The 24,118-nt window shown below is 35.8% G+C and overlaps 1 long non-coding RNA gene across 2 annotated transcripts; it reads right to left on the bottom strand.

Annotated features, from left to right (window-relative positions):
• Positions 1-17,570: 17,570 nt before the first annotated feature.
• LOC141698369 (uncharacterized) lies at positions 17,571-21,230 on the bottom strand. Of its 2 annotated transcripts, XR_012565077.1 has the most exons (5): positions 20,804-21,230; positions 20,625-20,712; positions 20,106-20,327; positions 19,697-19,805; positions 17,571-18,151 (listed from the first exon to the last, which is right to left on the bottom strand). It is a non-coding gene; the product is annotated as an uncharacterized LOC141698369 (long non-coding RNA). The 2 variants fall into 2 exon arrangements; XR_012565076.1 differs by lacking the exon at positions 20,625-20,712 and having other exon boundaries at positions 20,778-21,224.
• Between the last annotated feature and the right edge of the window lie 2,888 nt (positions 21,231-24,118).

The following is a 24,118-nucleotide window of genomic DNA, read 5'->3' as shown; positions in this document are numbered from 1 at the left end:
CTAACCCTCTTGGCCTGTGCTCTTGGTTGAGAGCTTTGTTCAATAACTACAACCTTTTGGGAGGATGCAGCTAGAAATGAGCTTTTATCCTTTTTAAGCACTGCAGTTTGTTAGGAAACTGCAGTGTGGCTAGGCTGGGATCCACTCAACTCTCCATCCTTATTCTTAGGGTTTCTTTTATGTTCACCCTTCCCTCACCTATCTTGCCCTCCTTCACACTCCCCTCTTTGGTTTTAGTGAATTTTGCAACTAGCATCTTTTGAAAGATACCAGAGGGGGTTTTCTTAGATTTGGATTTTGAAATAATTGCAGGTTTGGTGGCTTGGGTAGGCAACTGTTTGGTCATTGACACAGTTTCCATAGCCACACTAGAACTCAAAGAAATTAGTGAGGTTAGAATAGTGGTAGGGATAGATGAACTTACCTCACTTACCTGAGGTGCTTGCATTACAGGAAAATAGAACAAAGGCACATCATTGTGATGATTGGCCCTGTTCAAATCTGCAATGAGCCTTCTCTCTTGAACCCAACAATCCAATTTGTTGTTAGGGTTCTCTAGCACAATCTCTTCACAGAGGTGGTTAGCTAACATCATAAAGAATCTAGCATAATACACATTCTTACCTCTTTTATTTAACTCTCCTAATTTAAAGCCTAACTCAAACAAGACAAGGTCACTGAATTTATAGAATTTATCTGTAACTAGCATGTAGAGCATGTTAAGCATGGATATATTGACTGAACTAAAATTACTGATTTTTCCTGAAAAGACCTTTGTCAGAACATCACACATAAAACTCCATTCTTTCCTAAGACCCATTCTCCTAATGTCACTTAACTTAGAAGTAGAAAGAGCATAGTTCATGGAATTAAGCATATTGATTATATCAGTGTCAGTGTGTGGTGATGTCACAATGTTATCAGGAATCTTGAAACATGCTTTTATAACATAACTATTAATACAGAACTCTTAACCTTTAATGGTGAGTGTGATTGTCTTATCTGTTGGATTGTAGGTAGCAGTGGTCGACATCTCTTCAACAACTTCACAGAAGATTATGGGTGATTCCAGCATGGCATAGCTGAGCTTGCAATTCTTCACAAAGTCCATCATCTTGTGATAATCACCAGATTGCTGAATACCCTTGTTTACTATTGTAGTGAAATTGTTCTTCTCATAAATGAACCCAGTTTGAGACATAATCTTTACAACAGGTGCCATTGTTAGAGAATAAGAGCTTGAAGAGAAAGAGAGTAAGTGCTTTGAGAGAGAATGAAATTTGAGCAGTTGAATTGAGAATGATAAAAGAAAAGCGATTGAAATGAAATTCATCCTTATAGCTCCAGTACCTGCATTTCTCTCATTTTCTCTCTTTTGTTGCATCATGGTCTCACCCTGGCTCCCCACCCTCACACCCTCACCTTCACCTACTAAGGTGGGACTCCTCTCACTTTCTTTTGCCAATCCTGAAGAAATGGATTGCATAGTTTCACTCATTTCCTCTCCTTTTTCCTGGGAGCAACCCAGACTCTCACTCAAAACACTCTTCTATCTCAATCCTAAGAGTGACTGTACAACCCTTAAATCTTCTGCACTTGAAATAAATGAAGTTTGAAGCTGTGCAGAGATACTCGACGAATGAGTGATATTTATCGAGTGAGTGGTTTTGCTATCCGACGGATAACTGCTGTTAAGCTTATCCATTGTGATACAATCACTACTCGACAGATGAGCAATATCCATCGAGAGAGTAGAAATGAATGAACTGGGAAAAGAAACTGTTGTTGACTCTGTGCTGATTGAAGATATTTTTTGGGCACAGATGATACAACAGTTGTTGAAAGAATTGGCAAGTGAGCCAACAAATCATCTAAAAGATGATGCTCACTTGCACTAGATTTTGGCTTCCCCAACAGAGTTAAAGAAGGGGAATCAGGAATTGATGTGTTTATCATATCCACATCCAGAGAATTTGTTGGTGAGTTTGGTGTTTGAGGTGCTTCTATGACTAGAGATTTTGGCTGTGACTCCACATTTATTGGAGCCACATCAAACTGAATTTGTGAAGGTGCAGTGACTGTGTCTTTAGCACCAGTTTGCACAGTGTGTGTACCCTGTGAATCCCTAAGGGTTTTAGATTTCTTCTTTCTGGCATAAGTTTGGGGTGAGCTTGTGTCTCTAACCCTCTTGGCCTGTGCTCTTGGTTGAGAGCTTTGTTCAATAACTACAACCTTTTGGGAGGATGCAGCTAGAAATGAGCTTTTATCCTTTTTAAGCACTGCAGTTTGTTAGGAAACTGCAGTGTGGCTAGGCTGGGATCCACTCAACTCTCCATCCTTATTATTAGGGTTTCTTTTATGTTCACCCTTCCCTCACCTATCTTGCCCTCCTTCACACTCCCCTCTTTGGTTTTAGTGGATTTTGCAACTAGCATCTTTTGAAAGATACCAGAGGGGGTTTTCTTAGATTTGGATTTTGAAATAATTGCAGGTTTGGTGGCTTGGGTAGGCAACTGTTTGGTCATTGACACAGTTTCCATAGCCACACTAGAACTCAAAGAAATTAGTGAGGTTAGAATAGTGGTAGGGATAGATGAACTTACCTCACTTACCTGAGGTGCTTGCATTACAGGAAAATAGAACAAAGGCACATCCTTGTGATGATTGGCCCTGTTCAAATCTGCAATGAGCCTTCTCTCTTGAACCCAACAATCCAATTTGTTGTTAGGGTTCTCTAGCACAATCTCTTCACAGAGGTGGTTAGCTAACATCATAAAGAATCTAGCATAATACACATTCTTACCTCTTTTATTTAACTCTCCTAATTTAAAGCCTAACTCAAACAAGACAAGGTCACTGAATTTATAGAATTTATCTGTAACTAGCATGTAGAGCATGTTAAGCATGGATATATTGACTGAACTAAAATTACTGATTTTTCCTGAAAAGACCTTTGTCACAACATCACACATAAAACTCCATTCTTTCCTAAGACCCATTCTCCTAATGTCACTTAACTTAGATGTAGAAAGAGCATAGTTCATGGAATTAAGCATATTGATTATATCAGTGTCAGTGTGTGGTGATGTCACAATGTTCTCAGGAATCTTGAAACATGCTTTTATAACATAACTATTAATACAGAACTCTTAACCTTTAATGGTGAGTGTGATTGTCTTATCTGTTGAATTGTAGGTAGCAGTGGTCGACATCTCTTCAACAACTTCACAGAAGATTATGGGTGATTCCAGCATGGCATAGCTGAGCTTTCAATTCTTCACAAAGTCCATCATCTTGTGATAATCACCAGATTGCTGAATACCCTTGTTTACTAATGCAGTGAAATTGTTCTTCTCATAAATGAACCCAGTTTGAGACATAATCTTTACAACAGGTGCCATTGTTAGAGAATAAGAGCTTGAAGAGAAAGAGAGTAGGTGCTTTGAGAGAGAATGAAATTTGAGCAGTTGAATTGAGAATGATAAAAGAAAAGAGATTGAAATGAAATCCATCCTTATAGCTCCAGTACCTGCATTTCTCTTGTTTTCTCTCTTTTGTTGCATCATGGTCTCACCCTGGCTCCCCACCCTCACACCCTCACCTTCACCTACTAAGGTGGGACTCCTCTCACTTTCTTTTGCCAATCCTGAAGAAATGGATTGCATAGTTTCACTCATTTCCTCTCCTTTTTCCTGGGAGCAACCCAGACTCTCACTCAAAACACTCTTCTCTCTCAATCCTAAGAGTGACTGTACAACCCTTAAATCTTCTGCACTTCAAATAAATGAAGTTTGAAGATGTGCAGAGATACTCGACGGATGAGTGATATCCATCGAGTGAGTGGTTTTGCTATCCGACGGATAACTGCTGTTAAGCTTATCCGTTGGGATACAATCACTACTCGACGGATGAGCAATATCCATCGAGAGAGTAGAAATGAATGAACTGGGAAAAGAAACTATTGTTGACTTTGTGCTAATTGAAGATATTTTGGGCACAGATGATACAACAGTTGTTGAAAGAATTGGCAAGTGAGCCAACAAATCATCTAAAAGATGATGCTCACTTGCACTAGATTCTGGCTTCCCCAACAGAGTTAAAGATGGGAAATCAGGAATTGATGTGTTTATCATATCCACATCCAGAGAATTTGTTGGTGAGTTTGGTGTTTGAGGTGCTTCTATGACTAGAGATTTTGGTTGTGACTCCACATTTATTGGAGCCACATCAAAGTAAATTTGTGAAGGTGCATTGACTGTGTCTTTAGCACCAGTTTGCACAGTGTGTGTACCCTGTGCATCCCTAAGGGTTTTAGATTTCTTCTTTCTGGCATAAGTTTGGGGTGAGCTTGTGTCCCTAACTCTCTTGGCCTGTGCTCTTGGTTGAGAGCTTTGTTCAATAACTACATCCTTTTGGGAGGATGCAGCTAGAAATGAGCTTTTATCCTTTTTAAGCACTGCAGTTTGTTAGGAAACTGCAGTGTGGCTAGGCTGGGATCCACTTAACTCTCCATCCTTATTCTTAGGGTTTCTTTTATGTTCACCCCTTCCCTCACCAATCTTGCCCTCCTTCACACTCCCCTCTTTGGTTTTAGTGGATTTTGCAACTAGCGTCTTTTGAGAGATACCAGAGGGGGCTTTCTTAGATTTGGATTTTGAAATAATTGCAGGTTTGGTGGCTTGGGTAGGCAACTGTTTGGTCATTGACACAGTTGCCATTGCCACACTAGAACTCAAAGAAATTAGTGAGGTTGGAATAGTGGTAGGGATAGATGAACTTACCTCACTTACCTGAGGTTCTTGCATTACAGGAAAATAGAACAAAGGCACATCCTTGTGATGATTGGCCCTGTTCAAATCTGCAATGAGCCTTCTCTCTTGAACCCAACAATCCAATTTGGTGTTAGGGTTCTTAAGCACAATCTCTTCACAGAGGTGGTTAGCTAACATCATAAAGAATCTAGCATAATACACATTCTTGCCTCTTTTATTTAACTCTCTTAATTTAAAGCCTAACTTAAACAAGACAAGGTCACTGAAATTATAGAATTTATCTGTAACTAGCATGTAGAGCATGTTAAGCATGGATATATTAATTGAATCAAAATTACTGATTTTTCCTGAAAAGACCTTTGTCACAACATCACACATAAAACTCCATTCTTTCCTAAGACCCATTCTCCTAATGTCACTTAACTTAGAAGTAGAAAGAGCATAGTTCATGGAATTAAGCATATTGATTATATCAGTGTCAGTGTGTGGTGAGGTCACAGTGTTATCAGGAATCTTGAAACATGCTTTTATAACGTCATTATTGATACAGAACTCTTTACCTTTAATGGTGAGTGTGATTGTCTTATCTGTTGAGTTATAGGTAGCAGTGGTCCACATCCCTTCAACAACTTCACAGAAGATTATGGGTGATTCCAGCATGGCATAGCTGAGCTTGCAATTCTTCACAAAGTCCATCATCTTGTGATAATCACCAGATTGATGAATACCCTTGTTTACTAATGCAGTGAAATTATTCTTCTCATAAATGAACCCAGTTTGAGACATAATCTTTACAACAGGTGCCATTGTTAGAGAATAAGAGCTTGAAGAGAAAGAGAGTAAGTGCTTTGAGAGAGAATAAATTTGAGCAGTTGAATTGAGAATGATAAAAGAAAAGCGATTAAAATGAAATAAGCTTTTATACTATCTCAAAAATAACTGTTAAAAAATAATAAAGTAAAATAAAGTAACCAATAGAAATTGCCTAAAATAGCCGTTTAAAAATAAACTGTAAAAATTCCACCCATTATCCGTCGTGTTATGCTAACAAACTGTAAGTATACTCGATGGATAATGTACAGGGAATTAACGGCTGAGATTAAGACAATTTGACGGATGAGGATAAACTGTTATCCGTCGAGACATAAAATATTCCAAAAAAATAATTGATTTTTATTAGCAAATAGTATTCCGACGGATGATCAAACTCGATGGATAAAGATCACCGTCGAGATGTAAATTTTGACATAGCCAAAAGTTCATCCTAGACTGAAAAATTAATTAAATTTCTGACTGCATCTCAACTTGCAAATTATCTCATAAAGATTTAAGAATAATTAAGCATACCTAACTCACTTACCAACCTTGAAAATGTGGATTCATCCAGTGGCTTGGTAAAAATATCTGCAAGCTGCTTCTCACTTGGAACAAAATGTAGTTCCACAGTACCATTCATTACATGTTCCCTTATGAAATGGTACTTGATATCTATGTGCTTTGTCCTTGAATGTTATACTGGATTTTCAGTGATGGCAATTGCACTTATGTTATCACAGAAGATATGAATCCTTTCAACTTGCAAACCATAGTCTAGCAGTTGATTTTTCATCCATAAAATATGTGTACAACAATGCCAGTAGCAATATATTCAGCTTCAGCTGTAGAAGTAGAAACTAAATTTTGCTTTTTACTGAATCAGGACACAAGCTTGTTTCCTAGAAATTGACAGGTTCCTGTTGTACTTTTTCTATCAATTATACAACCTGCATAATCTGCATCTGAATAACCAGTTAGATCAAAACCAGAATCCCTAGGGTACCAAATGCCAAGTGTTGGTGTTCCCTTGAGATATCTGAAAATTCTCTTAATAGCTATTAAGTGAGATTCTCTAGGATCAGCCTGAAATCTAGCACATAAACATGTAGCAAACATTATATTTGACCTACTAGCTGTTAAGTACAGAAGTGAGCCAACCATGCCACTATAACTTGAAATATCCACAGACTTTTCAGTAGAGTTTAATTCAAGCTTAGTTGCAGTTGCCATGGGAGTTTTTGTAGATGTGCAATCCACTAGATCAAACTTCTTTAAAAGATCAAAAATGTATTTAGTTTGACTAATGAATATTCCATCACTGACTTGCTTAACTTGTAAACCAAGAAAGTAAGTCAGTTCTCCCATCATACTCATTTCATACTTACTTTGCATCAATTTGGCAAAATTTTTGCAAAGTTTCTCATCTGTAGAGCCAAAAATAATATCATCTACATAAATTTGAACAAGTATACTAGAGCCATTAATATTTCTGAAAAATAAAGTTTTATCTACAGTACCTCTTATGAAGTGATTTTCCAAAAGGAACTTTGATAAAGTGTCATACCAGGCTCTAGGTGCTTGCTTTAGTGCATAAAGTGCTTTCAAAAGATAATAGACATGTTCGGGAAAATTTGGATCTTCAAAACCAGGAGGTTGACTGACATAGACTTCCTCCTCCAAATCTCCATTCAGGAAAGCACTTTTGACATCTATCTGATAGACCTTGAAATTGGCATGAGCTGCATAGACTAAGAAAATTTTGATGGCTTCAAGTCTTGCAACATGAGCAAATGTTTCATCAAAATCTATTCCTTCTTGTTGACAATAGCCCTTAGCAACCAATCTAGCTTTGTTCCTGACTACTATGCCATTTTCATCCATCTTGTTTCTGAATACCCATTTGGTGTCTATTGGATTCTTTCCTTTAGGCTTGGGCACCAGCTTCCATACATTATTCCTTTCAAATTGGTTTAGCTCCTCCTGCATAGCTAAAATCCAATCAGGATCCAACAAAGCTTCTTCTACCTTCTTTGGTTCTTCCTTGGAAAGAAAGCTGATGTATAGACATTCTTCTTGAGTTGCTCTCCTTGTTTGAACTCTAGAAGATACATCACCAATTATGAGCTCAAAGGGATGATCTTTTGGCCCAAGTGTCATACCATCTCCACATTGTTGAATTTGAGGCTCGCATGGTAATCTCCATCTTGCAGTCCTTCAATATTTTTATCATCAAACACAACATATATTGATTCCACAACAATGTTGGTTCTTAGATTGTAGACTCTATATGCTTTACCAACAACATATCCAACAAAAATTCCTTCATCTGCTTTAGCATCAAACTTCCCATTTTGATCAGTTTGATTTCTCAGAATATAGCATTTGCAGCCAAAGACATGAAGAAAATATAGAGTTGGTTTCTTGTTCTTGAACAATTGATAGGGAGTCATGAATCTTGCTTGATTAACCAGAGAAATATTCTAAGTGTAGCATGCAGTATTAACAGCTTCAGCCAAGAAATATGTTGTTAGTTTAGATTCTTCAAGCATTGTCCTTGCAGCTTCAATAAGTGATCTGTTCTTCCTTTCCACTACTCCATTTTGTTGTGGAGTTCTTGCTGCTGAAAACTCTTGCAGAATCCCATTTTCCTCACAAAATGCTCTCATGACAGAATTCTTGAACTCAGTTCCATTGTCACTCCTGATTCTTCTAACCTTGAAATCAGGATGATTATTGACTTGCCTTATGTGATTGATGATGATTTCACTAGCCTCATCTTTAGACTTTAGGAAATATGTCCAAGAGAACTTTGAGAAATCATTTACAATTACTAGGCAAAATCTTTTCTTTGAGATAGACAACACATTGACTGGTCCAAACAAATCCATGTATAGTAGTTTCAAAGGTTCTTCAATTGTTGAATCAAGTTTCTTCCTGAATGATGCTTTAATCTGCTTCCCTTTTTGGCAGGCATCACACAATCCATCTTTAGAAAACTCCACTAGAGGAATGCCTCTAACCAGTTCTTTCTTTACTAGCTCATTCATGGTCTTGAAGTTTAAATGGGATAGCTTCTTGTGCCATAGCCAACTTTCATCCTGACTTGCTTTACTGAGAAGACAAGTAACAGAATCTGCATTAGATGAGTTGAAATCAGCTAGGTACACATTTCCTTTTCTCACACCAGTGAGAACCACTTTGTTGCTTCTTTTATTAGTCACAACACATGCTTCTGAGTTAAAGGTTACTGAGTTGTCTTTATCACAAAGCTGGCTGATACTCAACAGGTTGTGTTTGAGACCATCCACTAAGGCAACCTCCTCAATGATGACATTGTCCTTTGAAATCAAGCCATATCCCATAGTATAACCCTTGCTATCATCTCCAAAAGTAATTCTTGGTCCAGCTCTCTCCTTAAACTCTGCGAGCAGGGTAGAATCACCTGTCATATGTCTTGAACAATCACTATCTAAGTATCAAAGATTCTTTCTGTTTCCCTGCACACATCAAAATCAAATCAAGTTGATTTTGGTACCCAAGTTTCCTTGGGTCCTGCCTTGTTAGCTTTCTTTTTCTGTTTCTTTGGCTTTATCTCATTTGAATTCTGGATATCAGATTTATCCTTAGTCATTTGAGTTGGGCCTTTGAAACCATTCATTGCAACAGAATTATCATGCATATTATAATCAACAGGGAATGACATGCTATTGGTGAACATGTTATTCCAGTAAGGCATGCTAAATGGCATTTGTGGCATACTAAATGTAGCATAATAAGGATTAGGTGCAAATGGCATGTTAGCAAACTGTGCATTCATATTCTGTGTGGACATAGAATTCATAGGCATGGGAGGCATGGCATTCATGTTAGTAAAGTGAGGTGGCACAGTCATGGAAGTAGGCATGGCAGATTTGCAATTAAAAGACAAATGATTTACACTACCACACTTGACACAGATTTTTCTAGGAGCATATTTATCAGGTGTGTAGTTATTGTGTTTGTTAATCCCTACTTTACCATTTCTATTGTTTTTCTTTTTAGCCTCTGTTTTTACCTCAATCTTTTCAAGTCTGTCACTTAACTGTTTTACAGTCATGTGACCAACATTAGCCTTTTTCCCTTTCTTAACTTGACTCGATTCTCCTGAAACAAAGTTCTTGGAAACAGATCCATACTTTTCATTCAGCTTAACAAGTTTGGCTTTACTGATAGGCTTGCTCACAGCCGACGAATGAGGATTTTCATCATTCGACGGATAACCCTTTTTATTATCCGACGGATGATCCTCATCATCCGTCGAGTCTACATCTGTTAGCACTCCATCTACCAAATTTGGTTCTAGTTTCTCTTTGTTCTTTTTCCAGGCTGCATCATAGAAAGACTCAATTCCTTAAACTTTGGTGATTTGAGCATGGACATCCCTAGATGTTTTCCATGCCTCAATCACCTCCTGTTTACGCTCGAGCTGCTTCTTCAAAATTTCTTCTTTCTTCAAGGACTCAGTTAATTCCTCCTTGGCAATCTTACATTCAATTCTTAATTTTTCAAAATCAATGAACTGAGACTCTAACACATTTTTCCTCTCACTTAAAAATAATTTGTTTTCTTTGATTTTAGCATTTTCTTTAGTAAGAGACTTAAGTGTATCACGCAAATGATATAACTCTGTAGACATGTCATTTATGGCATCATTACACTCAGCTTTAGATAAGTGTGCAAGGTTTGTAGTGATTACCTGATTACTTAAAGAACTTGTTTCTGTCTAATCAGACTTGGCCATTAGGGCTAGATTAACATAGCTGACATCTTCATCTTCATCCAGACCATCTGATGCCCAGTCATTTTCTTGTGTTATGAAAGCCCTTCCCTTTTGTTTGAGCAGTTCAAAGTATTTTTGCTTATAATCCACAGGCTCAAACTTTTTCTTGCTGGAATCTGACTTTCTACACTCACTGGCAAAATGCCCTGCCAAGCCACATTTGAAACATTTGAATTTTGATTTATCCACCATGTTTCTATTTGGCTTGGCTGCTCCAAAGTTCTTCTTGAACTTGAGCTTGGAAAATCTCCTGGAAAGAAATGCTAGGTGTTCATCAATGTCCTCCATGACATCTTGGCTCAAAGAATCTTCATTTTCAGCTGCAAGCCCCTTGCCCTTGCTTTCACAGACCCTTGAAGTTGACTCAACAGCTTCCATCTTCACTTCTTTCTCTTTTTCCAACTCAGCAACTAGTACAATGGATCCTCCTTTCTTCTTTCCTCTCTCCATCCTCTCATCTTGCTCTATTTCAAGCTCATAAGTTTTCAGGATGCCATACAGTATCTCCAAAGTAAACTCCTTATAATCTTGTGAGTTTCTTAATGAGACTATCATTGGTTTCCATTCCTTTGGAAGAGATCTAAGGAATTTCAGATTTGAGTCTTTTGTCTGATAAACCCTTCCATGCAACTTTAGAGCATTTAGTAGTTTTTGAAACCTACTAAAAATGTCAGTGAGAGACTCACTTTCTTCATTATGAAAATGCTCATATTGCTGAATCAGGAGCTGCATCTTGTTTTCTCTAACTTGCTCAGTGCCATCACAGATGATCTGTATTATATCCCAAACATCCTTGGCAGTTTTGCAGTTGATAATGTTGTCAAACATATCTCCATCAACTCCATTAAACAGGATATTCATGGCCTTTTTATCCTTCCTTACTTGTTCAATACCAGGATCAGACCATTCATGCCTTGGCTTGGGGACTGATGGCTCGTTTCCTGTTACAGCTCTCATTGGAACATGAGGGCCTCTTTCTATGCAGTCAACATAGGCCTCATCTTGAGAAAGCAAATGAAGATGCATCTTTACCTTCCAATGATGGTAATTATCTTTATCCAGAAAAGGGATCTTGACTCCAACATCCTTCTTGTTCATCTTGCTGTATTGTCTTGATCTTTAAACTCTTTGTTTGTTAAGAGCTTGCTCTGATACCAATTGTTAGTCCCTTAACAATATGACAAGAATTACAGAAGGGGGGTTGAATGGAATTCTTGAAACTTTTTCTTGAAATAAAAATGTTTTAACTCGAATATTTATATAAGTGTGAATTGATTAGCACAATGCGGAATAGTTACTTAAATGAATCAAAACACAAGTAATTAAAAACAAGTCTTTAAAAAATTTCTGGTGGATTTGAATGATTCCACCAGAGATATAATATATATATCGAGAGAACCCTGTGTGCAAAATGCTCACAGCTGCTTACAAATATTGAACAACTAAGAATGCAGAGAAATGCTAAGAATTCTGCTTATAAATGTTTCTCTGCTTGTATCTCTTATATTTTCTTAGTTGCTACTTCTTTGTTTTTATATCACCAAGATTACAAAGTAATGAGACAGGATAATAAAACAAAAACTATCTAGTCTATTACAATGCTACTTCATTACTCTATTCCAGCATCTTTGAATATCTTCATAATAGCATGGAAATGGCAATGCTTCTTTGTTCTCAAAAACCCAGTTGCATAGGCTACCACATTCCATTCGCATCCACTCGACGCATGTGACTGTGTTGTCACTGTCAACAAATATTTGAATTCTTTATTTGTCGGGTTCATGATCATCCGTCGAGTTATTGATCATCCGTCGGGTTGTTGATCATCCGTCGAATTCATTGTTGTTTATCCGTCGGGTAGCAATCAGGCACTTGACTTCATTTCACTTATGCAGAATTACAAGACAGCATCTATGTATAATTAATCAACCTATCCTGCATATCTAACTAAAGTCAATATGACTTAAGTACTACTACAGATTCTAGACAATATGTATGCAGAAATGTGCTACAGACTTATTGTTACATAAGCTACTCACTCGATGGATAATAAGTCATCATCCGTCGGGACTATATTGAGTCATCCGTCGGGACTTTAAACCTTATCCGTCGAGTGCTACATAATTTCACTAAGTAAAATCTATCAAGGTGTTTTGTTCATGAAATCATCAAGTACACAACATATACACAACAAAATATATTGCTAATACTCTCGGTAACTAAGCACCTTGGCTTTAGTTCCAGTATTGCATAATAATTCCAAAATGGAAGAATAGGACATTCACCAAAGCCCCAAGTATACGATGATCAGTCACATTGAAGAATGTTATCATTGTTCTCTACATGTAGAAGGATGATTCCCTTTATTATCAGTTATTAACCTGACTGCATTCAAGCGTTTTTATGTGTCCGTCCTCCTCAGGTACACATTATGCATCCATCCCGCTCAAGTAGGCATACTTCACATGTCCATCGGTATTTATGGTACCTTCTCATGCGGTAATAATTAGTAGTCTCCCCAGTACACGAATAGATGAGTCTACCCCTCCTTATCCTTTAAGAATCCTATCATATATCCGGAAATTATATTGTTCCCCAAGCATACTGCTCGTTGAAGGTACACACCGATATATATATATATATATATATATATATACACGTACATCTAAGAATATTTGGAGGAAGTATTATCATAATATGAGTTGATCATTGTCAATAGATGAATATTTAAGGGGAGTTTTTTTGACACCATAGTCAAAATATTTAAATTAGATCGGAATAATATCTTTCAAAGTTCGGATAATACTGACATGATTTTCTGAAACTCGGAAAATATTTAAAATAAGAATTTATGATTTTTAAATCATATAAAATCATTTAATATTGTTTAATAATTATTTAATAGTTATTTAAATAAATAAACCTCATAAAATTATCTATTTTTAAATGAATATTTGAAATAGTAACCCTCGGCTGATTTATATTTAAGTAATTAAATTAAATCTCAAATAAATATTAAATATTTGAAATTAATAATTAAGTATTCATCTAAGAATACATCTTCTTTTTAATGAATATTTGAAATAATATTCATCGTTTGATAAATAATATAAGTTGAGGGAATACGATCTTTAGAAATCATTTTAATAAATCTCGAGGTATTTAATAGTTCGTAAGAGGACATCGAGTCCCTTGGAATAAACTAGATATAGACTTTATTCATCTCAAACATCTCCGGAATACTTCGGGGTTTTAAAATAATACATTCCGACCGATACATAATGTTAACATATAATACGATACATATTATATCATAATCAATCTCGACTTATAATACTTCGTAACTAAAATCATGGTAAACATGGCATCATACGTAAATGCAGTAAATTATTTTCACAAAACAATAGTAATCTTGACTAGGGTTTATAAACTTGCCTGTGAGTTTCGAGGTGGAGGGTGCTCTCGAGTTTTTCCGGTAATCTATAAACAAGAATGTTATTATTCCGGTAGTTCTTATTCGTATTTAACGTCTCTTGTTAAATACGTAACATTTTATAATCGAATAACGCCACTCGTCCTACTCTCGTTATTTTATTAAAGCTCGAATACTCATTAACCTCGATTTAGATTCTTAATCCTTATCGTCCAGTTTACTTATTCGTTTTACAAGTCGGCTCCCCTCGCGACATTTAAAAAATACACAGCTTACATACTCTGTAATTCTGCAGAAAACCAATCGTCCCAAATTGGGCATTATAACGACGTTACGATTACGATCCATGGTTCATTTTAACATTACTACACTACACCAATTGTAACGACTGGGAAAATTGCGCTTATATTATATCATAATACAGATAAATTATGTGTTTTATTATATCAAGGTAAGAATTATTGACGATATCAATCATTTCTCGAATACTTGGAGAATAACGAAACATTACTCTTTAAGAAAATAATGAATATTATTTAATAAAATAAACAGAGTCATAAGTCCTCGAATGAATATTTAAACTAATATTCACTTATAATTTAAAACTATCGAATAAATATTATTCGATTAATTATTTTGAAAACTATATATATATATATTATACTCGGGAACCTCACCTCCCGGTTTAGAAAAATGTTAAACTTTGGGTCCTCTATACTAAGGGGTATACGGAAATAATACCTATCTCTAGCATAGGTATTATGCAGTTTATAACAATTGAATCAAACAGTGAGATATCAAGATTACGAAACAGGCATGCATATATATCATATCAACATGATCCAATATATCGCAAGATTTGCTAATAACAATCATGCACTTATCACAAGATAATGCATATACATATATACATCACAACAACAGTTATACGGGTAGAAAACTTGCTTGAGTGTTCCGGGGTAGACTTAAGCTTAGAGTGGGTTCAGTAACCTATGAACAACAACATAAGCCGGAATTAGACCATGGTCGCTTAAGAAACTAGTCAAAACTCACTCATACCCCAACGGTCGCTTACGGTCACTTATACGCATAACGATTTACGTTAATCGCTCGCGTACCCTTGGCTCCACTAATTTTAATAAATTAACCGTACGAATTTGAAGGCGACTCTTTCTCGAGAACTTTACTAACTACCTTATTCACTTGACATAATTCTCTCGTGTTTCAATTAATCATTTAAGGCTCTCAATTATGGTCTCAAAGTTACTCGAGGTTTCGGGGTTCGCTTGCGAAATGCCGTTACTTAAAATGGTCATTTCTCATCTCTCGTAACTCGGATTTAGGCGAATGACATATCAAAACGAAGCCAGTAACATGAACTATTTAAACATGTCAAAGGTCAGAATCTTACAGTGAGTTTACGGGTCCTAAATTTAAGCACATAAACAGTTAAGCAAAATCGGGCATTATGACGGCTAGAACTTAGCAATTTCCAATATTTTTACCACTCCAAATCAATTCCTTCCAACTACAATCCATCCACAACTTCAAGATTCAGACCTAGGCTACTGATCTTAGCCAAAACAAGCTCAAGAATATAAATCCAATTCATTATTATACCATCTCCATAATCAATTAATCTACTTAACAATCAAAATTCAATTCAAGCTTAGTCATTCAAACAACTACTCATCCATCCAAACCATCCCAAAATTCAAGCAAACAAACTTAGTACTTAAAGGTCCAGAAGTTTTATACCTTTATTTGTGAGGGGAAAGTTTCTAGGAAGCCGTAATACCTCGATTAATCCTTATACAAGCTTGGATCTCACAAACAATCAAGAAAACACAAAGTTAGATTTTGAAGTTTCTAAACGTCCGATTGAAAGAACTGTAAAAATGAGGGTCTTATCATGCTTATTTGGACGAGGCTTATGAACAAGAGTTGTAGGCCATCTCATTACCTTTCCAAAGCGCTATAGAACAGACTATTTGAGTGAGTATTGAAGGAGATATGGTACTTTGAGTTGTTGCTCTGGTTTTGGCCGAGAGCAAGCTTTGGAAAATTGGGTGATGAAATGCTTCTTTGATTTGCCTTGGTTAATTGGTGTGATGTTTTATTTGTTTAGTTAATCTAACCTTGATTTGATTAACAAAGGTTATAATACATGGCCATAAATCATCCTTGGCTAAATATCTTTTAAACCATGCTTATGTCATCTTGCATCCACTTGTCGACACCTTGTGGTTTGATGATGTCATAATCCTTGGCTTCTTGTACAAGCTTGTCTCTTGGTCGCTTATTTGTTTTACGGTTCGCTTAACTCTCGTTCTCATTAATAGTTTGAGGGATCATATCCGGGATCTTATTACTTGGGCTTCCCTAAACCTTTGTCATTATTTTATATTTGTTTAATGATCCTCTCTTATGATCCTTGAATTTAAATCCTTTTAATCATGTTACCTTATACTCGATTCTTTCAGTATCTTGTGGATTTTCGGGAAAAATCAAAGTGTTCGAATTTGAATTCTGACGATCTTTACATACACTCATATACACTATGGAGTACTAATAAGATCTCAGAATATCAATAAAAGAACTCCTACATAGTGTGGCATGAAAAATTTACTTAATCAGCAAAATCGCTATTCATAAGGATTACAAAAAGTCCAACAATTTGGGGTTATTACAGTCTCCCCTCCTCAAAAGGATTTCGTCCCAGAATTAGATAGAAAACAAATGGGGGTACTATTCTAGCATTGCGCTCTCTAGTTCCCAAGTTGACTCCTCCACATTATGATTTTGCCATAGTACTCTGACTAGCTTGATCACTTTGTTCCGAAGCACCTGCTCCTTTTTATCCATGATCTTCACTGGTTGTTCCGCGTAAGTCATGTCTGGTTGCATGTCCACGTGCTCTTATTCCACTATGTGCCTGGCATCCCGATGATAACTCCTTATCATGGACACATGGAACACATTATGAACTAGTTGTAGGGTCAGGGGTAGGGCTAGCTCGTAAACTAACTTCCGAATCCGTCTTAGTATCTCAAAAAGTCCAATATATCTTGGGCTTAGTTTCCTTTTCTTTCCGAACCTCATCAATTCTTTCCAAATGGATACCTTTAGCAGTACTAGGTCCCCTACTTCATACTCCTTGTCCTTTCGGGCTAAGTCTCACTACGCCATAAGTGCTCAAATGCTATGCTCTTCTGTTGTTGCCTTATATCAAAAAAGCGTTGCATTTCAATAATGCAACACCAATGGGCGTTACATCTGCGGCCGTTGCATTAGGGGCCTAATGCAACGCTTTTTGGGGTCCAACAACAACCCCAATAAGCATTGCCTAATAGATGTAATGCAACAGTATATACATCAAATGCAACACCAAAAAGCATTCGCTTTGACAAAAGCTGGATGTAAGACTCCATGTGTGGGGCCCACATTAAGGCCACGTCAGCACGTGACACGTGGATGCCACGTCAACAGTGGGCACCACACAAGCACACGTCAGCAGTGGGCCCCACTAAAAATGCCACTTAAGCAGTGGGGCCCACATGCCACATTAGCAGCGGTCCACACGCCACGTCACTGGTATGTAATGCAACGCTTTTTATCAACTTTTAGGACAGTAGAACATAATTAAAAGCAACGGTTATATAGCTAATACAACACCATACCATAATATCTGGTAAAAACATTACTATTACTTTATAATGCAACACCCAAATATCAAATGCAACACTTTAATTAAATTTTTTGCAATATAATATTCCATAATTACAGAAGCCCATGAAAATTATCCTAATAACTATTCAAGAATTTCTACTAGCCATCCAAAACATCATCCAACAACCCCATTACAAGTTCCATGCACATAATACATCGAACAACCCCAACATCATACTAACTACTAAATTCATTACAAGTTCTTCGATGTGCGAAAAAGATACTATTACAATTGCAACTAGAGCTATTACAATTGGTGGGGCATCAAATTCCCTTAATGTAAGAAAATGTTCTGATGCTACACGAATTGGTGAATCCAGTAAATCAGAAGTAAGACAAAGGTTTCAATAATATCACTATATCATCTCCAATTAAAACGCATATAAATATTATCCATTAGTTCTGGCCAATGTAATACATAACTGTGGATCTCTTTCCCGAAATGATGAGCAACATCATATTCTAAACCAGCACAAACAGGAAGAATATTGGAAATAGTTGCATAATTTGGTACAACAGACTCTTTTAGCATCCAGTAGAATAGTTTAAATGCCTCTCCTGTTAATTTGTTTTCTGCAATCCCTGAAATCATAGCATTCCATGAAACATCTTTTATAGTGATAATATGAAACACGGCAATTGCATCATCACAGATAAGACCAGATTTTGCATACATAGAGACCGGTGAATTTCCCACCAGGCTATCTAATTCTAATCCATTTTTATCGCATAAGAATGTACACTCCTCCCTGCACCCAGAGCTCTTGCACGAGCACAAACAGGAAGAATGATAGCAATAGTGAAAGAGGTAGTTTTAAGGTCCTCAGCAATATGCATTTTGAAAAATAATCTCATCACCTCACTGACATGAATCCGGGACCCCGAAAACCTAGATAAAACAATGTTCCAGGACACTGCATCATTGATTTTATTTTTCCTAAACAGTTTTACGCAATCATCAAAAACATTACAGTTAGCATACATATTAAGAAGCGCCTTGCGGACAAAGTGGCAGGAAATATGACCTAACTTAACAACCTTACTGTGAAGGCTTTTATATCTCACTCTGATCTGACTGACCATATAAACAGATATTACTATATATTAAAGATCTAATCCTAGATTTATGCAGTTACAATTGTGACCAGGCATGTAAAATTCTAGTACATCTATCATGTAAACAAAAATATATGACCTGCGGATTTTTATGATTCATCTAGCAACTTGCAAATCTGCTTTCTGTTTTAAAGCTACAAACAACACAATTTTTTTAGAGTTTCACTAAAGGTGGCCTAATTTACATAGCTGCTACTACATGTATTGCAAAAGTTTAAAACACATATCAAGGCATCAATATCATCACTACCAGATTTAATTCTATGATTAAGCTAAAAACAAATCATGTGTCAATATTTCCCATCAATTGAAGACCTCAAAAGATTAATTTTTTTTTCCGAATACTTTGAAGCAAACATAATAATACCAACCAAAAGAAGTAAAAGACTGAAACACAAGAAGCAGCAAGTACTATTAAAATCATTCAAGAAATTTGTACACAAATATATCTAAAGTAGATTTTTCTGAAGGCAACAAAGTGAAAGATAGTACATCACAGAGACATACCTAATGTCTAGAATTTCTTGGCACCGGATAGTAGGATTCAGTTATTATAGGGTGAGAATGGAAATATGGCCTAAGTCGATTTCTCGGAGATATAAATAAGGGGAATCAGTGTTCAAATCAAGGGGAATCGGTGTTCAAAATTAGAAAATGAATAAAATTGTTGTTTAAACAAGAAAATTACACTACACAGTCACACAAGCACAAAGCTACTGTGATCAATAATTTCAATTAATATAGTTAATATTTATACATATTCATATAAAGCTACTAATTATGACGAATAATTGAGCAAAAAAGTGAAGCAACTGATGTAATTAAGTAGAAAATAGTATACAAGTTCTTAAACATAGTAATCTTATCAAGTAGGAAAATTCACTCCATCTAAAAATACAAGTCCGGCTATTTAAGTACTACTAGCCACAAATTTCAACAAAAAATATTAACAGTCCCCAAGTTCAAAAACTCATGACCTACATTTTATAATTTTATTAATATGTTACTTACCTTATTGCTTGTTAAACAAAGGAAATATGTTGATAGTAGTTGTCAACTCCTGTGCTGTCATCGAGGGCTTCTTCCAAAGGCAATGTAGAATTATTTACCTCATCAATTCCTAGAGAAAAAAAATGTAAAATTATATATGTTGCCATTAACCTCCAAATTTAGTCAATCACTAGTTTGCACAATTAAAATTTCATCAGAGTAATTAAGTCTAGTAGGCTAATTGAATGATTAACAAAAACAACCATGAATCTAAAAACAGAATAAATAGAAGTAACACCATATTTTTCCAGTTCATTAAGTAGCAAGTCCAGTACCTAACCGAGTGATTTACAATAAACATGAACCGGAAACAGAACTACTTGAAGTAAATACTTAATAAAAACAAAAACTCGAAAGTAAATCAGCATACCTAGCTCAAAGAAACTAGGCTCCCCGAAAACTTAGAAAAATATGTGGCACTCCATCCATATGGCACTGCTGAGATCTTCGTTTTCTTTTCAGTCCTTGAATCATGTACATAAACATGGCTGGATACTAGTACGTAGTACCAATGAGTAAATATGATCAATGATTGTGCCTCTAACAACAACATTCGTAGTTTGTCTAACCTCCTCTTCTTTCTTTGACAAATCTGAAATAACATAATAATCAGTAAGAACTACTTATATATATAAAACTGTAGAGACATGTAAAATACTAAAATCATAATAGTAACCATTTACATATATAGTTGATGTCAAAGCTCAAAGTGATAAATCAAATATCAGTTCTACAATTTCTACAAGTACCCAACAAACAAACAAAACAGCTGATTACTAGATTATAGATAAATTATAATTCTCGAACCCCTTTATAATGTTCTTCGAAATTATTAGAAGAAAACACAAATAGTGTGTAAATAATAAAGAAGATTAATATAAAGATGGACCTGAAAAAGGATTGAGAAGCGGTTGTTGAGGTGATTACTTAGAGCAATAATAACTTGATTACAAAACTCAAGCTCTAAGGCTTCAAACCTATGAACAAAAACTTAATTAAAATAAAAACATATAATTTTAAAACAAATTTAGAAGGTACATACCTAATCAAAAAAATCTAGTTGCTTACAAGGCTTGATTTCAAACTGCTAAATCAAATATGCCTAATTTTAAGCTCGATTTGTTACAGAGAACTCCTTCCCTTTCATCAAACAATCTTCAATCGCTTTTACCAAGGACATAATCCGACCTCCCACCAATCGATTTTGTATAAATTGAACCAAAGAAGCCTAAATCAAACCCATTTCAAGTTGGGCTTTTGCTTAATTACGGCATGGTTTTAATTTGTGAAATGGTGATTACTAATTTGTGAGGATGGGGTAAATTAGGGTTTGAGATGGGTTGATAGAAAGGTGAGGGAAGAGAGAAGATTAAAGAGAAATTAAAGAGAGAGAAAGAGAAGAGGGGGGAGAGAGAGATAGAGATAGAGGGAGGGGGGAGGGAGGGGGAACCTGATGAGTTTTGTCCAAAATGAGAGTGACAAAGGGGGAAAATGAGAGTGAGAAAGGGGCAAAATTTTGTCCCAAAATTTGGGTCAAAGAGTAAGAGTATTAAGTACATATATTATATTCCTATTTTTTTAAAAAAACAATAGCTGTCTCGCGTGGTTTAGAGTTCTACCTAGAGTCTCTGTGTCTAAGATCAGGTTCTGACTCCTAGCCTTGCATTTTTTTTAAAACCTATATTTTGATTAAAAATATTGTCTTTTTAGATTTTTTTTAATTTTCAAAATTTATAATTTTACAAAAATTAAAACTGCGATTTAAACTTATATAAAATTTATGTCTAAATATGTTTAACTAAATAGAATATTACATTTATATTTTAAGGAAATAAATGACTAAAATGTTAATGTTATTGTATTTGCTTTGATAATATATCTATTTTATAATCTCAAAAATAATTTAATATAACACAACACTTAAACGTGGTGTTGCACGTCACAACACTAACAATTTTACCAAAATAGTACATTTCTGTTTAATGCAATACTTTTTGAATAGTGTTGGAAAAGATTAAGCAAAACCATGCCTAACGGAACGCTTTTCTTGCAACACTAAAAAAAGCATAGCATTTGAGCACTTATGGCGTAGTCTGCATACCTCTTCTGTCGGTCTTGGGCTGCTATAAGCCGTCCTCTGATTAAATCTACTATGTCTTTGGTCCTTTGGACCACTTCGGGTCCGAGCATCTTGTGTTCTCCAACTTCATTCTGATACAAGGGAGATCGGCATCTTTTTCTATACAGGGCTTCGTAAGGCGACATTCCAACACTGTAATATCATCCATCGTCATAAGAAAACTCAATCCGTGCTAAGTGATCAATCCAAATGTCTTTCAAGTCTATCACACAAACTTTCATTATATCATCTAGCTCTACAACTTTCACTTCTCAATACTTATTCTTTTCCAGTTTACAATCGTTACTATCTTCCGTACAAAATACTATTCTGGATATACCTTTACTCGTTAGAGTTTTATAACCTTTTAATAAATACGTCAACCTTAGTATCACGAACGCGTTTCCATTTCGAATACCATCATACTTATACTACTCCTTTTCTAGCTGCTTCTATCTTCCAAAGTTTGATCAATCATATAGAAGTAAAAGAATTTGTTGAGAGATCACTATGATCATGAACACTTGTTCTATTGTATAGTTAGTACAGAAGATGGCCAGCCTTTAGTACTTGACAAATAATTAAACAACATGTGGTATCCTACTAGGCTTTTATCACACAGATAGATAGTCATTCGGCTATACCTCCCCTTTTGGAAGGGTTGTTCTTCTCAGTTTACATGAAAATGACAAGAAGAGAAAAGAAAGAATTTAAGAGAATTATATAAAAAAATATTACCACAAAACATTTGGCTTGGAGTCTACATCTGAACTATAAAGGTTTATCACAGGAGAACAAAATATATATGTGTATCTCAGCATCAAGTATTATAGCATCGCAATTCATGTGCCTGAATATTTACTATTCTGTCCATCATTCTATGGACCCATGCTCTTGCGCAAGCTTATAAACAATCACCTTTAAAACTCCCTCGACAACAAAAATCGAATCTGGGATTTCATTCTAGACATCATCGTTACTAGAATCTATTGCTATACCGCAACATTCTTCGTATAATAATACTACTCTTTATCGATAAGAAGGAATAAATATATCATAGGTAATTGTTCGACTTAGTTGGTCTATCAATAATAAGTTATACATTACCACGACCCGATTAGTGGTACTCAATCTCAACATCCATTACAATACAGCTCTCACGGTTGTAATCGGCTCATTATTCAAAGAATCGTTGATGTATTACTATAATAAACCATGGACCTACGGTAGTCATTTGTTTTCCTTGGAATCTTAATAGCTAACCATACGGAGTCCATACCTGTCATATCAAATTCTTCTAAGGAGGTAACAGAATCACCATTCATGATTCATGAAGAACACTCCAGATCCTGACGTACATACATGACATGAAGTAGATAAAATTGCAGGATAGTTTCAATCAAAGCAACGATAGCAGGTTAATACCATTCTTAATCATATGCCTTCAATAGAAGACTTAACTCAAGGGTTTGTTTAGTCCTTTTTGAAACATGGACCTGACTTATTCTCAAGACAGGACCTTCTAAGATAGATAACCCTCTCACGGTGATTACATGAATTAAATCTTTACCAAACTACTATTACGGTTGAGTATCGCACAATCATCAGAAGGAATGTCAACCTTTCATACCATAATATAACCTTCACGGCTTTAACCATCATCATTGTATTCCTCCGGCACGAGCGCCTATAATTTCTCTCTTACACTTAGAGTGTCGGCCACCTCATTGGCATTTCCTGATAGTAATAGTTCCTTATAATCAATGTCTTTTGAACGATCTCCAACTAAATTTTCTACCTCATTTCCAATCAATGCTTGTGTGAAAATGCTTACGCTTTGGTGAGAAAAAAATATCACCATTTTTCCAAAAGTTATTGCCTCGGTCTTTAGAGGTTAACATTGTGAAGACTGACTCTCGATCATACTTAGGACGTCTTTTATCTTAGGTCCTAATTTCCTTAAACAATTTTGACCTTTACTGGTTCGATCCATACTTTCTCATGGTTTAACACGTGCCCCACTTGGCATTATTATTATTATGCCATATTTCCTTTATCAAAATTTCTATTCTTGAGAACTTTGAATATTACCTTTCTCCTTGTAAAACCTCTAAGGTTATCCTTAAATTCTTCATCCGGTACTCCCTGGGTACATGTCATATCAAGATACCATTTACTAATACTAGAACCATTGTCTATATAGTTCTGAAAACTTTCTCCACTGATCTTTAAAGGTTGTTGTTGCATTAATCCTTCATTCTGTA

The sequence above is a fragment of the Apium graveolens genome, chromosome 11 (genome assembly GCF_009905375.1).
Source record: "Apium graveolens cultivar Ventura chromosome 11, ASM990537v1, whole genome shotgun sequence".
NCBI lineage: Eukaryota > Viridiplantae > Streptophyta > Magnoliopsida > Apiales > Apiaceae > Apium > Apium graveolens.
Note: the sequence above shows the minus strand (reverse complement) of the source record. Positions and strands in the feature narration are given on the sequence as shown.